Genomic DNA, 22,723 nt, shown 5'->3' with positions numbered 1-22,723 from the left:
AGGCTAAGACTTGGGAGGGACGGGGCACATCTGAGATGGGTGGCCTGGTCCTCAGCATCTTCTCACTCTGGTCTTTCCAAGCTGCTTGATTCCATGTACTTTAAAATAAGCTTGTGCATCTAGGGAACTTTTTTGGTGGCTGTCGGAGGACGACCCAAATTGTTATGAACTGTAGCTCAGGCAGCTGACCGGTGATAACACAGTCAATCTCTAATCTTTCAGGGGCTGTTTGAATACTCTCAGCACTCTCTTGAAGGAGGTAGGAAGCAGAGATACTGATTTTTGCTCCATCTGGGGGAGGTGAGACTGGACTTGTATTGACAGATACTTTTCCCATGGGAACTTGTCAGCAGGATATATACATCTCTGGATCTGACAGGCCCTTTCTCTAGAGGGTTCTAATTAAGAGCCAACATGGAAATATCCCTCAGACTTTGTGTTTTATACTACAAAGGATTGCCACCACTTCATTGAGAATGTTGGCTGTTACTATTTCCTTTGCTAAAACAGATTTAGAATCTTTGGGATTATCCAGTAATTTAGGGTCATCAATCTCAGTTATCCAAACAGCAGAACCTCTTGCCGTTGGGTAAAATATTTGGAAGAGCTGTCTAATCATGCATCCAGGTTCTTTGGCAATCTGCCAGCCAATCTAGAATTACTACATTTGTCTATAATTGTTGGTCTCAATGTTCAAATTGTTTCCAGCTAGGAAGCTGTTTGGAGTACATGATGTATTTCCTGGAAATATTGATAAAAGAAAAATCAAGCTTTAGCATATTGGAAGGTGTATACAGCCAGGTCTGACTTATGAAAAAAGCAGAGAGGAGCACAAAGATCAACTTTAGCACCTTGGGTAGTCTCTTTGGGTGTTTATTTCCCTTTTTTATGTTCCCCATCTGGCCTGGCGATGCCTACCTTTGTTTAAACCTTAACGATAAATTGTCTCCATCGTTCCATTTCAATAAAATATAGGTATTCATCAACAATTGTAATGGCTGCTTATTATCCTGCTGGATACATGTTTTAACCAAAAACAGTGCCCTAACTGGTGGACATTTACATTACTTCTGATTTTCTTTTTCCTTACAACGCTCAGATGGGCATCTTCACATATAAAACATTGTATTGTTATCAATTTTTTTGAAAGGATGATTGTGTGAATCTGTTTCTGTTTCATATGTGAGTTCTTTTGCATAATATTTTAGATTCCACATACAAGTGATATCATACAGTATTTGTCCTTCTCTTTTTGACTTCAATCTGATAATCTCTAGATTCATGTACGTTGCTGCAAATGGCATTATTCCATTCTTTTTTATGGCCAAGTAGTATTCCATTGTGTGTGTGTGTGTGTGTGTGTGTGTGTGTGTGTGTGTGGTGTGTATATACATACACCACATCTTCTTTATTCATTCATCTAAAAATAGAAATTTCTTAATCTCTCTTGGTTTTGGAGAATGACATGATATGAGTTTATGATGTGGGACTTGGCACAGCACTTTGGGCATTATGCATCTTTTATTTACTGTTGTGTGAAGAACAATCTAGGTCAGGCAAAACTATGGACAGAGAAAATATTGGACTTTACTTACTATTGTGAGCAAAACCATCATAAGACAAATATGGCTTGAATTGAAAAGAAGCAGGCACCATCCTTAAAACACAGGCTCCTCAGTCAACTCGTGAGTGGTTTTCAAACAAGAGAGTGAAAGTATTCCAGGATGTGCAATAATCCATTAGTGTGTGGAAAAACAACATTAACGTTTATTTTTTAAACTAATTTCCTCTGGTTAAAAATATTTTTTCATATGGTTTAGAATATGTCAATGCAGTGATACATGTATACATGTTATAATAAAAATCCCTGTTAAAAGCTTATGCTAAAATACTTTCTTGATTGTGGTGAAAATAAAAAAAATTGGAGGCCACTGGTCTGATTTTGTTTTAGGCTGTCTCAGTTGGTCATTCTCATGCATTTCCCTAATTTGGGGGCACATCTCCATACTGATTTAATTTCCGTGTAACTTGAAGCCAGTTGCTTGGTCATCCAAGTTCACGTCTTTTTGGTTCGATGGGTCACGGTTGACAGCTGAACTTTCTGGCTCCTATAAATGAGTGGTTGTTGGGAGCCCCTGAGTTCTGACTATAGGGGAAGGTAGTTTTGTTTGTGTGAGGTAGAACAAGCTGTAATATTGTTATATAATGGTAATATCTTGTTATAACATTTTATATAATGCACTTTTAGCCAAATATTGGCAACTACACACCTTTTCATTCATCACTGGGTAAGAGTAGCCCGCTTTTTAATGTTTGAATAAAAATTGATGAGCCCTATATTTTCCAAACTCAGAATGTGTATTATGGAGATCATATTCTTTTTTAAAAGTATTTATTTATTTATTTGCCTTGAGTCAGGTCTGAGTTGCAAGATGTGAGATCTTTGTTGCATCCTGCAGGAGCTTTGATTGCAGTGCCTGGACTTGCAGGCTCCAGAGCGTAGGCTTCAATAGTGTGGCTCTCGGGCTTAGCCGCTCTGAGATATTTGGGATCTTAGTTCCCTGATCCAGGATGGAACCCACGTCCCCTGCATTGTAAGGCAGATTCTTAGCCACTGGACCACCAGGGAAGTCCCACTGGAGACCATATCCTTTAATCCAGTAACTACATTCATAGAAATTTATCAGAGATTTTGAAACCCTCCAAAACACTAACAGTGGTTAGCATTCAGTTAGTGGGATATATTTTTATTGTTGTTTGTGTATATCTTCAGAATCTTAAAACTTTTCAACGAAAAGAAATTTTAAGTTAGAAAAACCCAATTAAATAGATGTTTTGAAAAGCTTCATGCAAAGAATAACTGAATAGAAGTCACCATGAATAACACTACGAGCCATTAGGCACACTTATTTTACATGTGAGCTTTGCTACTTCATACCTTTTTGACCTGGGACGAGAGACTTTTCTATGCCTCACTTTTCTGAACTGTATGGTGGGGACATTTACTGACCACGTACTGTATGCCAGAAACCATCTACAGTCATAAAGCAGTGAACAAAAACAGAAACCTTTGCCTTCTTAGATCCTACCCTTGTCTACTTTACCAACTTGTGAAATTTGAGTTAAAACACGTAAAGCAAATAGGATAGTGACGATAGGGGGTGAGATGGTTGGATGGCATCACTGACTCAATGGACATGAGTTTGAGTAAACTCCGGGAGCTAGCGATGGACAGGGAGGCCTGGTGTGCTGCAGTCCATGGGGTTGCAGAGTCGGACAGCAAGCCTGAGCGACTGAACTGAAACTGGACCTGACACAAAGAAAGCATTTAGTAAACATTATAGCTATAAGTATTGTTATGAGCACTGTACTGTTTTGTAATGGGAACTAGAGAGCTTTAGAGCAAATAGCTGAGTTAAAAAAAGAAAGAGGAGTGTTGACGAAAGTTGGGAAGCCAGGACTTGATATGATGGGAGCTGTGTCAGGGCCTAATGACTGATTCAGATGAAATCATTCTGTCGTACTGATTAACCCGATTGCTCTGAGGGCCCACAAACTAGGTACAGGATGGATCCTGAGAGCTTCTTATTCCTCTGAATATAACATAAACTCAGAGGACTAGGGCATTTCCATGGAAAAGTTTCCCATCACTCAAGTTAGTACCAAGGGACACTATACAATCTATTCCGTCCACATTCTCCCTTACCTACATTTTGAATTGCATCTGTTTCATTGTCTTATTACGGCTTATATGTGGAGCACCTCAGGGGGAGAGAAATCTTTCAAGAAAAATGATGGCTGGCAAAGTTGCCCTGGGGGAGAAAACAAGACAAAAAACAAAAGTGGTCTTTGCAAATTCCTGTCAGCATGCATTTTCCTATGTACCGGTTATTGTTTTAGAGAATTGTTTTCAAAACCATGAGCAATATATATATATATATATATATATATATATATATATGTATATATATTTGCTGTCTCAGATTTCCCTTTTAGCAGCTCCAAGTTCCTTGCATAATTATTTGTAAAAGATTTAAAGAAGAAAATGAGGGACTTCCCTGGCAGTCAGTGATTAAGACTCTGTGCTTCCACAGCAGAGGGTGTGGGTTTGATACCTGGTTGGGGAACTAAGATCTACACGCTACATGGCAAAAATATAAAATGAAAATGTGGTTGTTCAGTTGCTCAGTCGTGTCCAACTCTTTGTGACCCGGTGGACTGCAGCAAGCCAGGCTCCCCTGTCCTTCACTGTCTCGCAGAATTTGCTCAAACTTGTGTCTGTTGAGTTGGTGACACCATCCAACCATCTCATCCTCTGTTGCCCTCTTCTCCTGCCTTCAATCTTTCCCAGCATCAGGGTCTTTTCCAATGAGTTGGCTCTTCGCATCAGGTGGCCAAAGTATTGGAGCTTCAGCTTTAGCATCAGTCCTTCCAGTGAATATTCAAGGTTGATTTCATTTAGAATTGACTAGTTTGATCACCTTGCAGTCCAAAGGACTCTCAAGAGTCTTCTCCAGCACCACAGTTTGAAAGCATCAGTTCTTTGGTGCTCAGTCTTCTTTATGGTCCAACTCTCGCATCTGTACATGACTACTGAAAAAACCATAGCTTTGACTAGATGGACCTTTGCTGGCAAAGTGATGGCTCTGCTTTTTAATATGCTGTCTATGTTTGTCATAGTTTTCTTTCCAAGGAGAAATTGTCTTTTAATTTTGTGGCTGCAGTCACCATCCACAGTGATTTTGAAGCCCAAGGAAATAAAGTCTGTTACTGTTTCCATTGTTTCACCATCTGTTTGCCATGAAATGATGGGACCAGATGCCATGATCTTCATTTTTCGAATGTTGTGTTTTAAGCCAGGTTTTTCACTCTCCTTTTTCACCCTCATCAAGAGTTTCTTTAGTTCCTCTTCACTTTCTGCCATTTAGAGTAGTATCATCTGCATATCTGAAGTTGTTGATATTTCTCCTGGGAATCTTGATTCCGCCTTATGATTCATCCAAAACCCAGCATTTCTAATGGTATACTCTGCATATAAGTTAAATAAGCAGGGTGACAATATGCAGCCTTGATGTATTCCTTTTCCTATTTGGAAACAGTCTGTTGTTCCATGTCCAGTTCTAACTCTTGCTTCCTGACCTGCATAGAGGTTTCTCAAGAGGCAGGTCAGGTGGTCTGGTATTCCCATCCCTTTAAGAATTTTCCAGTTTATTGTGATCCACACAGTCAATGAAGCAGAAGTTGATGTTTTTCTGGAACTCCCTTGCCTTTTCTATGATCCAGTGCATGCTGGCAATTTGATCTCTGGTTCCTCTGCCTTTTCTAAATCCAGCTTGTGTGTCAGGAATTTCTTGTTTCATGTATTGTTGAAGCCTAGCTTGAAGGATTTTGAGCACTACTTTGCTAGCATGTGAGATGAGTGCAATCGTGCAGTAGTTTGAGCATTCTTTGGCATTTCCCTTCTTTGGTATTGGAATGAAAACTGGCCTTTTTCAGTCCTGTAGCCATTGCTGAGTTTTCCAAATTTGCTGGCATATTGAGTGCAGCACTTTCACAGCATCATCTTTTTTGGATTTGAAATAGGTCAGCTGGAATTCCATCATCTCCACTAACTATGTTCATAGTAAAGTTTCCTAAGGCCCACTTGACTTCGCATTCCAGGATGTCTGGCACTAGGTGAGTGATCACACCATCATGGTTATCTGTGTCATTAAGACCTTTCTTCTATAGTTCTTCTATGTATTCTTGCCACCTCTTCTTAATCTCTTCTGCTCCTGTTAGGTCCCTGCCATTTCTGTCCTTTATTTTTATAAAATAAAATTATTTAAAAAGAAGAAAACCAACCCCTCATCCACTTTCCTCTTGTTCTCTACCAACTTCTGCCAGTCTGCAGTTTCACTGAAAATGCTATGCTTTTAGATTTTCATTTCTGACTCAAAGCCTTTGAGAGTCGTGCTGTGTGCTGTGCTCGGCCATATCTGATGCTTTGTGACCCTGTGGACTGTAGCCCGCCAGGCTCTTCTGTCCATGGAATTTTCCAGTGAAGAATCCTGGAGTGGGCTGCCATTTCCTTCTCCAGGGGATCTTCCCGATGCAGGGATCGAACCTGCGTCTCCTGCATCCCCTGCACTGGTAGGCAGGTTCTTTTCCTCTGCACTCCCTGGGAAGCCCTGCCCTTGAGAGGGTTCTGTGCAATTTCACGGCTATTACAAACCTTTAGGATCCTGTTGTTATTATTTATAACAAGCTCTCATTAGTTGGGGGATAAGTTTCCTACTGCTGCTGAAGTCATCTTTTCCTTCTTTTTTGGGGAAAAAATATCTTAGCTCTGTTGACAGGAGAATTAGATCATAAAGCACAAAATGGGAGAGTATGGTTTATTTTGTCAGCAGTACCTACTTAAGAGAAACATTATTTAATAGGAATTTTACAGCACTTCTGGCTGTGTTCTCTCCTGTCATATTTAGTCAGGAAGTTTACAAGGCAAGCATGAAACTCCTTCAGGTTTTGCCTCAGGCTTCATGTCTCTCTGGCACACATCTCAGCAGAGGTCAATGTTACTGTATTTTATGTAGAGTTTTGTTTAAGGCAATGAGCTGAGGGTTATTGAAAAGATTTCTTTAGATAAGTCTTATAGGCAGGAATCTTAAAAGGCAGAAAGGAGGTGTAATTTTTGTTTTTGAACAGGATTATTGGGCAGAATGCCAAGAGCATTGAACAAGGGGTCAGAGTTGCTAGATTCTAAGTATAGCTCGTGTTAGCTGTGTGTCTTTGGGCAAGTTGCTAAACTTCTCTGGGGTTCAGTACAGTCATAAAATGGGGGCATTAGGTTGCATCACTGGTGGTTAGATGTTTCTGGTTACAGCTTGAAGTAAGAAATACATTTTATTTTATAACACAGTGTGTATATACACATATATGAATAGATGTACAAACGTAAATTAAAATTTTGTAAAAAAATAATAATCACTCTTGCTGTGTCTGATGCTCTGATATCATCTAATTCATTTCATTCCATTCTATCTCATTTACAGCAAATGCTGGTTGAGACTCACTGAATTCATTTCACTCACAGTTGGCTGCAATCAAGTTTCCTCAACACTGGGCTGGAGAGAGTGATTAAGGTCTAATTTTAGGTAGAAAAACACCAAAGTAGACTAATGAGGGATCGTGGAATTGCTCTTAAGTAAGAAAATACCTCTTTGCAGTGAATGAATAGCTCTTTTCCTTCTGTGAGGCTTGGCAGCACATTTGAAGTCATCAACTAGATTTTGCCAGATGAGAACGTGAATTTCTGCATCTTCTCTTTGATGGGAGGCGTGTTAGCTCCTGGAAGCCTGGATGTTAGTGGCTGCTCACTGGCCACCAGGCCCGCTTTTGTTGAAATCCTGAAACGGGACACATTCATTTGCAGAATCTTCTCCTCTACCTCTGCCTCCTCCTCCAATTCCTGCTTCATTCTAGAAGGTCCAAGAGAGAGACATGGTCCCTGTATATTGCAGGTGAGCGTGGAGCCCCTGGTGGCTCAGACGGTAAGGAGTCTGCCTGCAGTGCAGGAGACCTGGGTTTGATCCTTGTGTTGGGAAGATCCCCTGGAGAAGGAAATGGCAACCCCCCCACCCCAGTGTTCTTCCCTGGAGAATCCCATGGATGGAGTAGCCTAGCAGGCTACAGTCCATGGACTCGCAAAGAGTCAGACACGACTGAGCAACTTCACTTTCACTTTGGGGCAAGCATGTTCTCGGAAAGTCAGTTAGGCTCCATCTTTTTTACATCAAAGGATTTGGTAGGATGCAGGCCAACGTTTACCCAGTTGCTCAGGCATGTCTCATTTTCTCTGTGTAAGCCTTTCTGTCACTGTCTTTACTGTTGGCTAATAATTCTTGGAGCTATTTTAATCCACATCACTATTTCTCAGGGTTCCAGAAGAGTTCTTGTGTCTGCCATGCAAAAACAAAAGTCTCATGAGTTTGAACCACAGTGATAAAAGAGAACAGGTTTGTTTACTCCTAACGAACATTGTGACTCTCTGATAAGGGGGTCTTGGATGCAGTATTTACCATACTTACCTGATCATGAAACCCTTTTACAGTCTCCTCCTTGGGAGAAAAGCAACGACAAACCTAGACAGTGTAATTAAAAAGTAGAGACACTACTTCGCCTACAAAGGTCCATATAGTCAAATCTACGGTTTTTCCAGTAGTCTTGTACGGATGTGAGAGCTGGACAATAAAAAAGGCTGAGTGCTGAAGAGCTGATGCCTTCGAAATGTGATGCTGGAGGAAGAATTTGAGAGTCCCTTGGACTTCGAGGAGATCAAACCCGTCCATCCTACAGGAAATCAACCCTGAATATTCACTGGAAGACTGGATGCTGAAGCTGAAGCTCCAGTACTTTGGCCACCTGATGTGAAGAGTAAAGGACAGGGGAGCCCGGCACGCTGTGGTCCATAGGGGTTGCGAAGAGTTGGACTTGACTTAGCAACTGAGCAACAACAAAGCAAGCAGGTGTTTCACAAATGGCCTTGCATTTATTTGCATTAGTGTCACCTGGGAACTCTTGGCGATTCTTTGGAAATGAAATCACATAAAATGCTACTTTTTTTTTCCTACTGGGAGAAAATATCCTAGAAGTTGACAATATTCACCCTCAGAGCTGTATATGGCTCCCTAGATACTGGTGGCCTAGAAACTAAAAGAACAAGATCCTTGTCCCTATGCATCCAGTATACGAAGGTGGAATGGCTGATCTTCTAAAGTTATAAACCCACCTTTCATGTTTTCTTTCCCCCAGGATTCTGACCCCCTGGTGGGAGGCTGGAAAGGTGAGTAATGTAAGAAAGGGTGTTAATGACAGAATGGTCTGTTAAGTTCTCTCTTCGAAAGATTTGCCTCCAAGTAGTGTTCTCTATTGTCAATCAAGGAAACGACTCATTTTGAATTTTAGTTCTGGGCTTGAGGAAAAGATCAGGAAGAGTTTGTGTAAGAGGCTGCTAAGTCATCCAGGAAAAAGGCTACCCCTGCCTGGAAATTTCACGGACAATTGGATTTTGGGATTCATAGACAGGAACAGAACTGCGGTAACTAATTAGCTTTACCCTCTTCCTATTACTACTATTTTGATGAACCAAATACAAAATTCTTAAAAAATCAACATATTGAGTACTCTGCTCAGACTGTGTCAGGGAGAGTGACAGAGAGGATTGTGCAGCAATTACAATAATAGTTGTTTAGTTGCTGTTTTTCAGTCGCTAAGTCATGCCCGACTCTTTGCAACCTCATGGAATGCAGCACACCAAGCTTCCCTGTCCTTCACCATCTCCTGGAGTTTGCTCGAATTCATGTCAATGCTGCTATCTAACCATCTGATCCTCCTGCCCACTTCTCATTTGCCTTCAGTCTTTCCCAGCACCAGAGTCTTTTTCAACAAGTTGGCTCTTCACAGCTGGTGGCCCAAGTATTGGAGCTTCAGCATCAGTCCTTCCAATGAATAATAGTAGTAATGATGCTTAATTTGCATAGCAAGTTACAAATTGACAGACTGTGTGTATACATTGATTATGCATGTAAATATATATATACATATATTGCTTATATACTTAGCCATATTTAACCCATCTATCATGTACATGTTATTCTTGTAAGTAAATCAAGGCTCTTTAAAAAATTTTTATTTGGACTATAACTGATTTACAAACTTGTGTTAATTTCAGGCATGCAGCCAAGTGATTCCACTCTGCATCTACATATAGCTAGTCTTTTGTTTGACGATCGTATTTTTGTTTACTGAATGTTCTTTCACGTTCCCTGATATTCCTTTTGTTTGTGGAATCCGCTTTTTGTCTTATGAATTAAATATCCCTTCAGTCTCTGAAATGCCAGGGGTTCTTTTCTGGTTCTAGATTGTTCACGTCAAGGCTCATTTAATATGACTTGCCCATCCAGATGCATCTCAAATGTGGGAGAGTTGGGATAGTGTCATTTGTAGTTAAATGCCTGCTTGATGTTGCTACCTAAGTATGAATTTCTTTTTTTGTCCGCTTAATTTTTGGCAAACATTTTAGCAAAGGATAACATATATAAATAAAGTGTTGACACGAAGAGTTTTCACAAACTGACCACAGTCATGAAGTCAGCACCGGAACCCACCCACTCCCTCAGCGGACCCCCACACGCCTCATCCCAGGTCCGGACCCTCCCTACCTCGGCCACCAAGAAAAGCCACTGTCCAGTCCTTCGATATCATGTACTGTGTTAAATGCCTGTGTTTTCAGCCATCATGTAGCTGAAATCATAAAGTATGTATTTCCTTGTGTATGTGTGTGTATATATATATACACACACATATATTAAGGAAATATTAGGAGCTTACGAATATTTCTTTAGAGGTACATGTTACCTTGGATGATGTTAATTGGTTCCACGTGACGAGCTGTTTGTTCTCCCTGATGAGTCAAGAAGTCTGCCTTTAGATGAAGATGAATACACTTCTGTCAAAGGGAAGTTATGCTTGATTCAGAGTTCTGTTTGAACAGGTCAATTAATCAGATCGTAGTGGTAAAATATTGCCACTTTCAGGAATCATTGCAGGTGGTATTAAATTACAGAGTCTAGTCTCATAATAAATAAATAGACAGCATTTTTACAGAGTGACTAATAGAGTTTAACTTATTCCTGTGGGCTGATTTAATGTGTTCAATCAGCTGCCGGGAAAGAGTGCCAGAGAAGCGCTGATGGTGAAGGTCAGGAAGGGGCATTTCTATTAAGGGAGGGTAGGGCTTGCTCCTCTAAGATAAAACTGCCAGACCTTTTATATAAACCATGTGGGTTTCATCAACTTGGAGATTCTCTTCATACACTGGACAATTGGCTTTAGCAACTAAATTGTTCGGTTTTTTGATGTATCTAGAGAGTTACTGTTATGGTTTAAGAGGAAGTGACACAGACTGGATCTCAGTGCCTCAGTTTCCACATCTGTTAAATGGGATTGATGATTAGATGCGCCTCCAGATCTTGTTGTGAGGATTCAGTGAGATAGTTAGTTCATGGTTTGGAATAGTCCCTGATGCACAGTCAGCACTCAGTGTTAGCGAGTAGAGATAGGCTGATGTATATGTAGATATATGGCTGCCCACACGGCATCTTTTGAGCAGCACCAAGAAAGAGTTCCACCTACGAAAAGAATTTGTGACAACCCTTATCATCCCTAAGAGATTTACTGTCCGTTTTGTCAAATGTCAGGGCAGCACTTTGGAGGGCAAGGATGTCAGACCAACCTATTGCAACTCAGTGTCTTCTGACACGTCGGCTCCGTCTTCCTACCTTGTAGAGACTGTCTCTTTGCAGTCTAGACACGTGCACTTGAACCTCATCCAGCCGTATCCAACTCTCTGAGGTATCTTGGGCTTCCCTGGTGGCTCAGCTGGTAAAGAATCCACCTGCAATGCGGAAGACAAGGGTTCGATCCCTGGGTTGGGAAGATCCCCCAGAGAAGGGAAAGGCTACCCACTCCAGTATTCTGACCTGGAGAATTCCGTGGACCATATAGTCCATGGGGTTGCAAAGAGTCAGACACGACTGAGCGACTTTCTCTTTCACTTTTGATGAGGTAACTTTAGTAGAATATCCTATGGACACCTCAAGCTGGACGTGTTTGAACCCGACTTCATCATCTTCTCCCCTCCTTCTGGACTAACCAACGCTTCGCTCGTATACTCACCATAAATATACTCAGTGCCAGGGCTATGTGAGGTGCTGGGAGCACAGTGCTGCACACCGGGGACTTGCTCTCTGGCCTCCTGGAGCTTTCAGTCCTGTGGAGTGTTTGGACAAGTCAGTGCCGTGGCAAGAAAACAGATTCATCTGGATGTGAGCAGGCTGGAGGACTTCCTGAGGAAGCCGAGTTTAAGAACAGACCTGCATGAAGTCAGCTGGGCAGATTAGGGCGAGTCAGCACCAGTGCCCAGGTGAGCACAGAACGGCTCTGGTCTTATTCCCTCTCTCTCATTTCTCACGTGTATTCACAAAAAGCCTTTTGACTCATATACACATGGTGTGATTGTGTTTGTGTGTATGTATGTTGCGGTTATTTTTCAGTCGCTCAGTTGTGTCTGACTCTTTGTGACCCCATGGACTGCATCACTCGAGGCTTCCCTGTCCTTCACCATCTCCTGGACTTTGCTCAAACTCATGTGGTTCCATCCAACCATCTCGTCCTCTGTTGTCCCCTTCTCCTTCTGCCTTCAATGTTTCCCATCAGGGTCTTTTCCAATGAGTCGGCTCTTTGCATCCACAGGTTTCCCAGATGGCTCAGTGGTAAAGACAACCCACTCCAGTACTCTTGCCTGGGAAATCCCATGGAGAGAGGCTCTGATTTTCTGGTGGGCTGCAGTCCATGGGGTGGCAAAGAGACAGACTTATTTAGAGTCAGCAACTAACCAATAGTAACAATACAGGCTGCAGTTTCTTAGCATTTGACACATTCAGTATTCACAACCTAACAAGGTAAAACTTGTAACTATTCTCACTCTTTTTTTAAGAGAGGAAACTTTTAAAACAGTTTTATTTTTCTTTCTTTCATTTTGGCTGTGCTGGATCTTCGTTGCCGTGCAGGCTCTTTTATCTGGTTGTGGTGAGTGGGGGCTACCCTCTAGCGGTGGTGGCTTCCCTTGGTGCCCAGCACAGGCTCTCGGAGCACGGGCTTCAGGAGTTGTGGCTCAGCTGTTGCAGTCCTGGGCTCGAGAGCGCAGCTCAATACTCACACGGTGCACGGGCTTAGTTGCTCCTGGGCATGTGGGATCTTCCTGACCCAGGGATTGAACCCGTGTCTCCTGCACTGGCAGGGCGGTTCTTTACTGCTGAGCCACCAGGGAAGCCCCAGAGCTGTTCTCATTTTATAGGTAAGAAAACCAAGGCACACGAAACAGGTTAACTAACTTTGCAAATGCGACACGTCATGAAAACGGCAGCACTGGGGGTCCCGCCCAGGATGGGCTCTAGAACTTACCACCCTCCGGCACTCTGCTCCCTCTCCCTCTCCAGTCCAGCCTCCCTCCCCCTCCCTAGCATTCTCCTGCAGGGTGCTCGCTTGCCTCCTAATGATGCCATCTGCTGGCATTCTTGCTGTCTCCACACAACCCCCTATACCATCCTTGGGGTAATCTTCCTGAAAGACGACTCTGATCGTACAGCCCTGCTCTGCTGACATTCTGCAGTGTTTTCTCCAAGCCCGAAAAGTCAGGTTCAGAGCTCTCATCTTGCACCTCTGACCCTTCATGGGCAACGGGTCCCCAGTTCCCACCCCAGCATCGATGCTCTCCACATGCATCCCAAGGTTTTCCCGCCAGTACTCTTGCCTGGAGAATCCCATGGACAGAGGAGCCTGATGGGCTACAGTCCACGGGGTCGCAGGGTCGGACACGACTGAGCGACTAATACTATGTGTTCAGTCTACGGAATTAGCCTCTTGCATTAGTGGCTCAGCACAGTCTCTCGTCCCCCTTTTGTTGGACTGGTTCTTACGTGTGCTTCAAAGCTGGTCTCCTTCTTTAGTTCCCCAATCTCTCCCAACTCTGGGCATTATTGCCTGCTCTCTGAGCAAGCGTTCCCCCACCCCAGCCCCGAAAGACTCTCCACATTGAGGCGCTGCCCACATGCTAAAGAACATTCCATTTCTTATCTTTCTGCTCCACTAGATTTTGAACTCTGAGTAGGCAAGGACTGCCCTTATTTATTTTTACATTTCCAGCCCATTGCCTGGCCCACGGTAGTGCTCAGGCAATGACCGATGAACGGATAAATAGAAGGATGTTATACGGAGAGCAGGGCCCTGGGGCTGTGGGACTCAGGGTGGGAAGGGCCGGGCTGATGGAGGAGCAGGGGGTGGGACTTGAAGATCAGGGGGCCCCTTGCCAGTCGTTGGGGGAATATAGCAGACGGCAAGACGCCACGATGAGCCAGTCAAGCGACCAAGTGATGTGGAGAGAAGCTCTCTGAGCTGTGTTGCTGGCATCTCCGTGCTCAACTGATCAGCCATAGTTTTTATTCCTCTTCTGTTCAGTATGTCCCATGGCCTCATCCAAGGGGGCTAAGAGTAAAAAAAAAAATCAGTCTCACCATCTTTCCTTCCATCTTTCTTTTCTTAACATGATCTTTTAAAGCTTACAGAATGACATTTGTGCTTTGTTGAAAGCAAAACCTTAGCAGATCAGCCAAAGTTTGAAAAGTTCCACTCTGCTGGCATCTTAGGGCTGCTGCTACAAAACACCATGGATGGGGTGGCTTTATTAAAACAACAGAAGTGAATTTTCTCACAGTACTGGAGTCTGGAGTCTAAAAGTTCAAAATCAAGCTATTGGCAGGATGTCCCTTTGACAAAGATTTCCAACCCTGCAGGGAAACCCACAGGGGAGAATCCTTCCTGGCCTCGTCCTAGTTTCAGACCGTTCTTGTGCTCAGTGGCTCAGTTATGTTTCACTCGTTGTGATTCCCATGGACTGTAGCCCGCCAGGCTTTTTTGTCCATGGACATTTCCAGACAAGAATACTGGAGCGGGTTGCCATTTCCTCCTGCAGGGGCTCTTCCCGACCCAGGGATCAAACCCGAGTCTCCTGCAGCCTCTGCGTTGGCAGGCGGGTTCTTTACCGCTGTGCCCTCCGGGAAGCTGTAGCTGCTCGTTAATCCTTGGCTTTGCTTGGCTTGCAGCTGCCTCACTCTAATCCGCCCCCATCATCACTTGGCATTCTCTCCGTGTCTGTCTCCTCTGGGCCTCCTCTTTTCTTTCTTTTCTTTTTGGGATGCATCTCCTGGCATGTGGGATCTTAGTACCCGACCAGGAACTGAACCACACCCCTAAACTGGAAGCCTGGAGTCTTCATCACTGGACTGCCAGGGAAGGCCCTCTCCTCTGCTTCAAAGAACAGCAGTAGATTGGATTAAGAGCACACCCTCCTCCAGCATAAACTTCTCTTAACTTATATTAAGTTAATTACACGTGGACGAGCCCTATTTCCAAATAAGGGCACATTCTGAGGTTTTGGGGTTTAGGACTCCAACAATTTTGGGGGGCACACAATGATTCAAGTTATAACGATTATATTTCTATCCTTCAGAGATAACCAATGGTAATAATTTATCATACATTCCCCCACATGTTAGAAAGTACTTATCTATGTCTAGGCATGCTTGCTAAGTCTCTTTGGTCCTGTGACGCTATGGACCATAGTCCACCAGACTTCTTTGTCCATGGAATTCTCCAGGCAAGAATGCTGGAGTGGATTGCCATGCCCTCCTCCAGGGGGTCTTCCTGATCTGGGGATCGAACCCCCCTCTCTTACGTCTCCTGAATTGGCACACAGGTTCTTTACCACTAGCGCCACCTGGAAAGTCCCATTTATATCTATCCAGACACACACCTATATATATTTTCCCTCAATTTAAGAAATGCGCATATACATATATGCAGTTTTTAACCAAAATAAGATGATACTATATGCTATTTCATGAACCTGCCTTTTTGTTTTTCCCTTTTTTTTTTTTCAATTAATGATCTAAGGAGATTAACTTTTATTATCTGATTTCTTTCCTTTCACTTTGCAACCCTTGTTTTCAGGCTTATTTCCAGGGGTTTTTAGCCTTTATATCTTAGATGTGATCCTGTAATGCTGTTTTGAATTGCTAAGCATATTTTCTGATTATCAAGGAAAGTTGTCGGGTTCCCTGTGGGGATAAAAAAGAAAAGAGAAACAGATTTAAAGGCCCCATTTCATTATGTAAAATCCACGTAAGCATGTCTCCTGGACATTTCGGCTCTAACTGACATTCTGGAATCCAGGGCCAGGCTGAGCTTCTATTCTCCACCCAGTGGAGGAGGCCGAGGTCAAGTGTGACCCTCGTCAGAACCTCTCAAATTAGATTCAGTGAGCTGTGTGCCTAATGAAAAGCTTCATCTAATGGCTCGTTTGTTCAGAGGAACTTTTTCTGAACCTTTCTTTCCTCTACTGAATGCAAAAGTCTGCAAGGAAAAGCCAAAAGAAGGAAGCTTTGCTGTTTAAGCATAATTTAGATACTTGTGCACTAAAATAAAATGAGACGCATTAGACAGGAGAAGGTCTTATCTAATCTTTACTTTCCATCTTTCTCTCTCTCCCTTTTCCTGCTGACCCTGGGGCTTTCAGAAATAGGAATGTGTTTTTTGCCAAAGAAAAACTAGTAAGAATACATAATGTTTGTGATGGTAGTGATGACTGAATAGGAGCTGTGTTGCTGGGCTAATGGAAAATTGATCCCCTAGTGATCAGGTGCATAATCCTTCTGAGACAGGGGCTTGGCTCTGAATGTTTTACAAAGAGATGGTGGCAATCATCCAGGTGAGAGGATTTATGAGACACTGGGAATAAGCTTCCTGCCCACAAATAAGTTTTTCCCACTGACCCACCAAGATGCCTGCAATTATGACATGATGTACTTCTCGGGACGATGTCACTGAAGGGCAAGTTTAAAGCCCAGATGTTAGCTGAGCTCCTTGTACATATAACCACTGTCTTCAGTCCTGCAGTAACTGTGTGAGCCGGGGACCATCAGAATCAGCTAATGCATAACACAGCCCGGGAGGGTTAAGCTTTGTTGGGTGATGGGGACTGAGTGTATGCAGGCGTTTAATTGTGAAATGCTACAGGTGAGTGGGTGTCAGAAGGGAAGCAGAAACTGAAGGGCTCAGGATGGGAGTGAAAGGGAAGATGCGGCTGTAAGAAAGCTGATGTAATGCTACTGATGGCAACGTGCAGCCTCGTCTCATGGAGCCAGGCTCAGTTCAGTTCAGTCGCTCAGTCGTGTCCGACTCTTTGTGACCCCTGCAGCACACCAGGCCTCCCTGTCTATCACCAACTCCTGGAGCTTACTCAAACTCGTGTCCATCGAGTCGGTGATGCCATCCAACCATCTCATCCCCTGCCGTCCCCTTCTCCTCCTGCCCTCAATCTTTCCCAGCATCAGGGTCTTTTCCAATGAGTCAGTTCTTCGCATCAGGTGGTCAAAGTATTGGAGTTTCAGCTTCAGCATCAGCCCTTCCAATGAATATTCAGGACTGATTTCCTTTAGGACTGACTGGTTGGATCTCCTTGCAGTCCAAGGGACTCTCAAGAGTCTTCTCCAACATCACAGTTCAAAAGCATCAATTCTTTGGTGCTCAGCTTTCTTTATAGCCCAACTCTCACATCCATACATGACTCCTGGGAAAACCATAGCTTTGACTAGACAGAATTTGGTTGGTAAAGTAATGGCTCTGCTTTTTAACTTGCTGTCTAGGTTGGTCATAGCTTTTTTTCCAATGAGCAAGCGGCTTTTAATTTCTTGACTGCAGTCACCGTCTGCAGTGATTTTGGAGCCAGACTACTTGGGTACAAATCTGAGCTCTGTCACTTACAAAGTGTGAGACACTGGCCTGGTTACAGATTTAGTGTCTCCATCTGTAAAGTGCGGGTGGGTAATAGCAGAGCTATCTCTCAGGGTTATGAGAGGAGTAAATGAACTACTGAATGTAATATGCTTAGTACAGAGTTTGGAACACAGTAAATGCCCAATAAATACTAGCTACGCTTAATACTGGGTATTAATACCTGGCTTCTCAGGTGGCTCAGTAGTACAGAATCCACCTGCCAATGCAGGAGACATGGGTTCAATCCCTGGGTCAGGAAGATCCCTTGAAGTAGGAAATGGCAACACACTCCAGTATTCTTGCCTGGGAACTTCCATGGGCAGAGGAGCCCGGTGGGCTTTCAGTTCATGGCGTCTCAAAGAGTGGGACATGACTGAGGGACGGAGCACTCTTAACACTAATGTTGGTATATTAGAGGAAATATGTTCAGCACTAACCTAGGAATGCTTAAAGTAGTGACTTTTAGCAACATTATAACTTTTAATTCTCATAACAATTCTTTGCCACTGTCCCCTTTTAGAGAGAGAAGGACATTGGAGCTTATGAAAGTTACAAAAATTGGCCACTTTGAGGTATTAATAGCTAGGAAACCCCAGAATGGATTGGGAATCTGAATCCCTCCAAGGTTCTCTGCATGGGATGTGGACCCTGCACACCCTCTAGGTTGGTGTCTTAGGCTGAGTTCCTGAGATGCAGAGTCCAAGATGGGAATGTGGATAAGAGAGACTGAATTCAGGAGAACCTTTCAGGAAAGAACCCATAAGAGAGGGAGAAGGGGAAACTGGAGGAAGAAGGGCGCCCACTGGGGATGTGGTCTCAGGGGAATTCTTGTCTTGGCGTGGTCCACGGTGGGGAGAGACGGTCAACAAAAAAATCAAGTCATGCATCCGCGTTGTTCCTCCCAAAGGTAAACCGGGCTGGTCTATGTGCCCATTGAATCGGTCAGTCTCTGCCTTTGGCTCCTCCTCCATCTTCCCCCCACCTTCTCGGTTGGGGGGGCTCTGTAGGAAAGATTGAAGGCAAAAGGAGAAGGGAACGACAGAGGATGAGATGGCTGGATGGCATCACGGACTCAATGGGCATGAATTTGAGCAAACTCTGGGAGATAGTGGAGAACCGAGGAGCCTGGTGTGCTGCAGTCCAGGGGTTCACAAAGAGTTGAACATGACTTAGCAACGGAGCAACAACAACAGTCCAGAGAAGGGGGCATCTGTGAGCCATTAGCTTCTAGAACTCCCAGCAGCCAGGATGGGCCCATCAGCCAGCGCAGGTGATCTGGGTGGGGTGTCAGTAAAAAATGCCAGGTCAGGAAGGTCAGATGCATGAGGCGCAGGTAGAGACGGTCTGAGAAGAGTGTTAATTTGAGGCAACCCTCGGAAGCGTACCATCACGTGGAATCAGAGGCTGATTAGGAAAGTTGTATTCATTAAATGAATCCAAGAGTCAAAATGAGGTATAATGAGAGAATAATACGCGAAGGCATTGCTAAATCACCTCATTGTGAAAACGCCGGTGGGGCCAGGTGAGGAGTGGAGGCTGCGATCAAGGATGACCCTGCATCTCCTACAGGTGCTGATCTGCAGACTTCAGGAAACGTGATCAGATCAGGGGCCATAAAGGGAGAGGGTGACCCTGTAAAGTAACTCCCAGCATATCCTGCAGGGCAGGGTGGACTTGCCTAAAAGCAGACCAACCTCTCAACTAACATTCATTAGTCCTCCCTGAGAACAGGTGGAGCCAGCCTCAAAGGGAGGCAATGGGGATAGAGCAAAGCTCCAGCTCTGCGTCTTCGACACGCTCATTTGGCTGAGCCTCGTTACACAGAAATCCTGGAACATGGGTTTCTCACACGGAAAATGAGGGCATCCCCTCCAGCTCTCAAACTCAATTCCATTTTGTTGGCACTCAAGCCAGACAGCACTAAAGCGTGGCTTTCACGCAAATTAGATGCCACATTCTCTACATGCTTCACCCCTGATGAAGGATGGGCTTGCTGCTGCTGCTTTGTGGTTCACTTTGAGAAATCAATGAAAAGCTTTGAAAAATTAGTTTTAAACAGCACTTAGAGAGGACATTTTTGGTAAAGGTGGATGGTCATGGCATGGAAGCATTCTAGATCGGGAAGTGAGAGAGGCCATGAGGCTTACTGGTCCATTGTCTTTGGCTCAGGCCAGACAGCTAAGAATCACACATTCCCTCAACTCTGCAAGACCACTGGGTGGGGCTTTGCTGTTTCATAGCAAAAGGGTGCCCCCAAGTGGTGACTGCTGAGCACCACGGTTCAGGAAGCAGAGCTGCACTGTCTCTCGAGCCGCGTCCGACTCTGTGACCTATGGGCTGTAGCCTGCCAGGCTCCTCTGTCCATGGGATTCTCCAGGCAAGAATAATGGAGTGGGTTGCCATGCCCTCCTCCGGGGGATCTTCCCAACCCAGGAAATGGAGCCCATATCTCTGGCGTTTCTTGCATTGTAGGCAGTTTCTTTATCCACTGAGCCCTCTGGGAAGCCCATTAGCACACTAAGACCCCCTAAACCTTGTTCCCATTAGCTCATGGTATCAGCGAATGCAGAACCAAAACTACCGATCTGTCTCCTGACTACCTTCCTAACACACGTAGCTGCTCTGTTATCAATTGCACACAGGCCTCCTGAAGGCATGGTTTCTCCAGCTTCGCAGAGCCCCTTAAACTGCGGCTACCAGCTGCAGATGCTGTAAGCAAGGGCACCGGTATAAAGACAGACGCTAACTGAATAGTGTCGGGGCAGCACGTCACATACGCCCAGCAAACACAGGATACCAGGAGAAATCATGTCGGAAATCTGGAAGCAGGACTCTAGCAGTATTCATGGAACGTGCGGTGACTGTGTTGATTTTTGGGATCTCTGCTGTTGCGTGCTCATTTACTTTTAAGGGGACGGGATCCCCTTGGTTCTGTGTTCACAGTATACTTTCTTCCCCCGCTCTCTGTCCACCTGACTCCAGCTTAGCCTCAACTATGGTGACTGAAAAGCAGCACCTGGATACGTGGTCTAACCCTGAAGTGGGAAATGGCAACCCACTCCAGTATCGTTGCCTGAAAAATTCCACGGACAGAGGAGCCTGGAGGGCTACAGTCCACGGGGTCACAAAGAGTCAGATGTGCCTGAGTATACGTGTGCACATGAAAAAAAAGTGAAAGAGAAGGTCGCTCAGTTGTGTCCAACTCTGCGACCCCATGGACTATATAGTCCATGGAATTCTCCAGGCCAGAATACTGGAGTGGGTAGCTGTTCGCGTCTCCAGGGGAATCTTCCCAACCCAGGGATGGAAACCAAATCTCCTTCATTGCAGATGGATTCTTTACCAGCTGAGTCACACACGTGCACATACACAGGGTCTAAAGCATGTGCAAATATTTCCCTTGTGTCTACTGAGAATGACCCATGGAAACTCAAAAAGAGACAGCCAGAGGAAAACCTTGAGCTGACATCTGGTCTCCTTGGATTCAAAGATAGCCCTTGAGTTTACAGTAGTAAACAGTAAGTCTTGTATAGGTTGGTTATTATTGCTGTTTAGTCGCTAAGTCGTGTCTGGCTCTTTTGAGATCCCATGGGCTGTAGCCCTGCCAGATTCCTCTGTCCATGGAATTTTCCAGGCAAGAATATTGCAGTGGGTTGCCATTCCCTTTTCCAGGGGATCTTCTCAATCCAGGGGTCCAACCTGAGTCTCCTGCATTGGCAGGCGGTTTGTTTACCTCTGAGTCGCCTGGGAAGGCCATGTAAGCTGAAGTACTTTCTTAATCTTCTACTGAACCTGAAGTCTTCTTCAGTAATAGACATAGTATCATACTAAAATTTTTTGTGTTTTTCCTGCTATTGCTATATGTTTGGGAACTGTTTGATATTCCCAGAGAGATATGGGTTTCTTGATTGCGTTGATTTTTGATGATGAAAAGAATTTTCAGCCCCCAGAGAGCGTTGGCGGTGAGCATATGCCATTCTATCTCTCAACAGCTCCAAGGACACAGATCTTTTTCTCCCCAGTTAACTCTTGCGAAAAGCTTTTGGGTTCAGGATCCAGGGTTGGGTGAGTTGTTCATTCAATAAAAATGTCCTAAACGGTAGGAAGTAAACCAAAGTCCACTTATATAACAAGTAAAATTTAGATTGGAATTTTAAAGGAAAAAAAAAAAAGACTGAGATTGCTCTATAAACTGGGTTGTTTCACACTACACAGGACACATCCTGTCTATCCCTGAGTAAAAACAGTGCTCCATCCCTCCCCAGGCTCTGTGGGTTCCGCCTTGACACAGCCCCCAAGGTGCTCTGACACCTCCCTGGATGTGACTGTCTATTAAGTCAGTCCTATCTCATTAAGTTCACATTAGTCTCATTAAGCCCTTCAGTTCTTTTTGGTTTAAAGGTTGGCCTGCTACAAAGATCTGTCTACCAAACTATCGTGAACTCCTTGTCAGCTCCTAGGTTTTAGGTATGGGAAAGGACAGACAACTCAGGTTTATCCCTCCAGTGGGCTCTGTTTTATTCACCCCAGACCCTGAGGAGAACCCTGCTTCCAGAACCATCTCCTCTGCAATTGAGGTGTTGGCATTTCTTAGCTCGACCAATAGCAAAACATTTAAAAAGCAGCTGGACTTACTTTGTTGGCAGTCTAAGGAATGGAAGGGCTTCCCAGGTGGCTCAGTGGTAAAGAATCTGCCTGCCAAAGCAGGAGGTGCAGGAAACGTGGGTTCTATCCCTGGGTCAGGAGGATCCCCCAGAGGATGGAATGGCAACTCACTCAAGTATTCTTGCCTGGAAAACTCCAGGAATAGAGGAGTCTGGCGGGCTACAGTCCATGGGGTTGTAAGGAGCTGGACATGACTGAGAAACTGAGCATGCAGGCAATGAATGGGAAGTAGGATTTATAGAAAAGAAAATAAACTAGGAATGGTTTCCTCTATAAGATAATTTTATTTGGAATTTCCTTTTAATCACAACCATGGACATAAACTTGATTCATTGTTAAATTAGCTCGACTTTTACCAAAAAAGCTGCACACTCTCACCCAGTAAAGGGCTCCATTAGAACTCAGAACAAAATTTCTGCTGTTGCTGCTTAATAAAGACAGAAATAGTCGTAAGCGAAATCATAGGTAATTTGTTAATAACTTGTAGGAGACCAATGGCCCATTGCTGTCTCTCGTGAAGCCTAAAAATACTCTCAAAAGGAAAAGTCAAGGCAGGAAACATTATTAGCTACTTAAACAGACTATTGTAAAACATCACTGTCAGAAGCCTGACGGCCTGTATTGG

Source organism: Ovis aries, chromosome 23 (assembly GCF_016772045.2).
Source record: "Ovis aries strain OAR_USU_Benz2616 breed Rambouillet chromosome 23, ARS-UI_Ramb_v3.0, whole genome shotgun sequence".
NCBI lineage: Eukaryota > Metazoa > Chordata > Mammalia > Artiodactyla > Bovidae > Ovis > Ovis aries.
The sequence above is the reverse complement of the archived record's forward strand: the minus strand, read 5'-3'. Positions refer to the sequence as shown.